Here is a 4,147-nt window from a genome sequence, read left to right on the forward strand (position 1 = left end):
TAATCTTTGTTACACTAAATAGTGAAATCTAAGCTGTGTGCTATCCATAGCGTCAGTACTGTGGGCCGATGTCATCAAAACTCATCTTTGGACTCAGCAGTTGCTTGAAATGCCAGAAATAAGAAAGAAGCTCTCCAGCGCAGGAAACTCAGGTTTGGTTAGTAGTGCCACTGTTGTGGCTCCAAGCTCAGCGATAGAAGCCGGTGGCGGTTACACACCTGCCTTCTGAACTTGGGGCCCCAGAGCGTGTCCCCGCCCCCAGTATTGTTGTCAGCCGCCTCTATTATAATACCTTTCCTTTTCTTCATCTAACGTGCTCCACTTTGCTGCTCCTGCCTGTGGTCTGGCGAATGACACAATATGGTGAGTGGGAATGTAACCAGGATTTGCAGTTTGTGTGTGTGTTTTCTTTATTACAGGAGACTTTTTATAAGTTGGGCTTGTCCCCAAGTCCTTTAAACGGGGTTGGACTTCCCATTATTTTCTGAGCTGTGTTTATTTTGCTGTACTTCTGAGTCTGTGTGTAGAAAGAGACAGATAGTGTTTGTTTAACCTGGAAAAGTTGCTGGTCTTTCACAATTTCTCTTAAGGTTGAGCTGTTTCCTAATGCAAATTCAGGCCTCTGTTCCTGACAGTTAATTTTTTTGAGTCTGGATGTTTGCAGTCCCAGGAATCTTTGATATCAGGTGGAGTTACTTTCATGGATATGTTTCCTTTTCCCTCCAGATGGACCCAGGCTTTAGCCATAGTACCTTTCATAACACCTCCATCAGAAGGTGAGAAAATGATGGGGAAAGAAGTCAGAACTGGCTGCTCATTTTATTGTTCCTCCCAGCTTTGCCTTGAATCCCCCACTCGCCAGAGAAGTATGTATCCATGGCCAGTTACATTGGACATGATCAGAGTACCATCTGGCTGTTCTTTATATTTACCTAGCAAGATCTGGCAAAGAACTAAAAGAAAATTGTTACATCAGTCAGTCCCCTGGTACAACATGGTGTTATAGAAAGTGGACAGGCTTTACAGTTAAGTGAATCTAGGTTCAGTGTTGGGATTCATTAGCTCCAAATGTTGAACAAATTATTTCAGCTCTCTAATTCTGTTTCTTTATCTGTAAAATGAGAGTAATAATATCTACCTCACAGGATTATTGTGAGAATTAAATTAACTTATACAGAGACTATATAGAGCTTAATAAATGTCAACTCCCTTCTTCCTCCCTGCTTGCCCTGCCTCTCACCAAAGGCCAACACAAATGAGCATTTCAGATGTGCAGATCACTCTTCATTCCAGTTTTATAAGCAAACCTTATCTCACAGGTTCTCAAACTTTAATTTGCAGTGGAATTACCTAGAGCACTTTAGAATGCAGACTCCCAGGTCCCAAAGCCCAACCTGCTGGAGTGCCGGGAATCTGCATTTTAATATGTGCTCCAGATGATTCTGATGTAGATAATTAGCCAGCCACACTCTGAGGACCACTACCTTATCCGTTCTTCACAAAGAATACCCGTTAGCCAGGTCTCTCGTTCCTGTGGACATGAACCGTAGAATCCGGTCGCACTGCTGTTTGCCTCCTGTAGGGGTCCCCTGGGCATATGCTACAGTATATTTACTCATGTATGTATCTTTCCCCCAGACTGTGAGCTCCTTGAGGGCCAGGGTTTATCTCCATTCTCAGCACCAAGGACATGGTCTGGAACAGAGAAGATACTCAGGTTTTTGTTAAATAAATAAATGACATGGATTTTAGCCAAAACATTATCTTGTTCTGTATATGCTTATATTTAAATAGTTTGAATTTAAGAGGCTCTCTTGACACACACAGGTCGAAAACTTAACTGAGTAGGAAGATAGCAAGTTAAACACAAATTCTCTGTATCTCAGCTAACCTCCTGCACTTCTTTGGTGGGCTGTCTGCTCAGTGCAATTCAGTAGTCGCTCACAGAGCACTTCCTCTGCAACCTCTGAGTTAGGTGCTGACACAGTGGAGTGAGTACGATGATCCCTGCACTCAAGCTGTGTTCCAGCCACCACCTGCGTCTCTTGCCTCTGATTCTGTGCCTCACATCTAGCGCCTGGTAAGAGTTTGCCTTGTCTTGTTCTGATGATGTTTATACTGCTGTTTCTTTCTTCCCCAAGCAGTTGGGAAGCAGGAGCCACATGCTCTGTTTTTTTGCAATCTCTGCTCTACTGACCTGTTGTTCAGTCTTGGAGAAGAGGTACAAAGGCCCACTCCCCCAGCCATTTAATTTAGAATCAATTAGCATTCATTAATATTTATGGAGCACCTATTATATGCCAAGCACAATTATAGGAAACTGGGGAATACAGCAATAAAAGGGACAACTAAGGCCCCTGTTCTCATGGAGCTTCTATTCTTGTGGAGAAGACAAATGAATAAACCAACAAGATTATTTCAAATACTGATAATTTTAAAATATGATAGAATGTGGAGTGAAGGCAATAACTTAATGGTCAGGAACACCATCTCGCAGAGGTGACAGCTGATGCTTGAGCTGGGGAAAGTACCAGGTAAAGAGATCAGCAAGTGCTGAGGCCTTGAAGCAGGGCCAAGCTAAGCATGCTTGTTTCTGGGCACAGAAACAGTCGAGCGTTGATGAGCTCAGAGTTCAGTGAGGCAAGACACTGACATGAGTACTAACTACAATACAAGGCAAACTGACCAGTGCCATCTCAGAAGAGGGGCAAGGAGGGTTAGAGAACACTACTGGGTGCTGTGGGGAATGCAAATCTTGCTAGACCGTGGTACCTGCCCCGAAGCACCCATGGCTTAACTGGGAATAAAGGGTAGATGATATTAAAATCTCAAAGAATATATATTCCATCCAAGAGACAGGAGGCGCTCTGAGTTCAGAGTTGGTCTCAAAATATATACACGTTAACAATACCACTAACATCTATTATTGGGGGCTTACCATGAGCCAGACATGGTGCTGAGCCCTTTACTTGGATTGTCTCAGTCCTTCTAACAACCCAATGAGATCGGCAGGAACCTGCTGGTTGGTGGGATGTGCTGCTGCTCTCCTTGCACCACCTGCCTTCCCCCACCTCCAGCTCAGAAAAGAGGGCAGCTTCCCAATCACCCCAAACCCGCTCCAATAGCCAGCTCAGGCCTTAAGAAGTCATGCGTGTCTCTTGAACAAGCCCTTGCTCTGAGAAACAGGTGTGCCAGTTATCCTGCCAACTCATTATACATTTCTGATTCACCCAAACTTTCTTTCAAGAGACATCATGTTCTACCTAAAGGAGGACCTTTTTGTGCTCTGTTTCATACCACATGGAACATTCTGGTCTTGGCAATTCTCTTAATGTGGCAGGGTGGTGGCAGCATTTTTATTCCCTATTCTGCTAAAGGAGAGACTTGGTGCCCGAAAAGGCAAGAGATGACTTGAAGGTCGCTGCATCAGGAACCAAGCCAGGAATAGAAGGCCGTGCTCCAGACTTAATGGTATCATTTGTAATGCCCACTGAGCAGGCTCATCCCTCAAATTCACAGGGCTACTTCTGAGACCTCTGGGCCTCAGGAACTGGAAGAGCCACAACAAAAATCAGTTCATACGACTTACGAATCCTCCCAAGCTGCCTAGAGCTTTCAGAACAAAGTCCCTTTGGATCAGCTCACAAGAGCTTTAAGAACTGTTCTCTGGTGACTTCTCCAGGCGCATCTATTGCTAGGCCCCTCTGACTCCCTTAGCTCCAGTCAGTCCGGATGGCCGGCAGTTCCCCAAATACACTGTGCTGTTCTTCCCTCTGCTCTGATCTTAGCATAGACTTTGCCAGCTTTTCCCCCTTCATCAAGTTAATTCTTATTTGTCTTTCAAAGCTCCACTGAAGCATCTCTACCAGAGCCTTCCCTGGCACTTAACCCCCTCTACGCTGTCCCCGCCTGGTTGTGTACTCCCCTGAGCTTCCCCAACATTTTGTGCTCTGCCTTTACAAGGCTGTCTCTCCCATAGACTGGACACTCCTCAGAGACACAGATCACATCTTACTGGACATTGTATTCCCAGGGTCCAGCATGAAGCCCAGCACAGAGAGAGAAGATACCAGTGACTGTTGAATAAATTCCTCTTGGATGACTGCTCAGCTCAGACCACCTGTGTCCACAAACATCCCTTGTACAA

This window comes from Physeter macrocephalus, chromosome 4 (assembly GCF_002837175.3).
Source record: "Physeter macrocephalus isolate SW-GA chromosome 4, ASM283717v5, whole genome shotgun sequence".
Lineage (NCBI taxonomy): Eukaryota > Metazoa > Chordata > Mammalia > Artiodactyla > Physeteridae > Physeter > Physeter macrocephalus.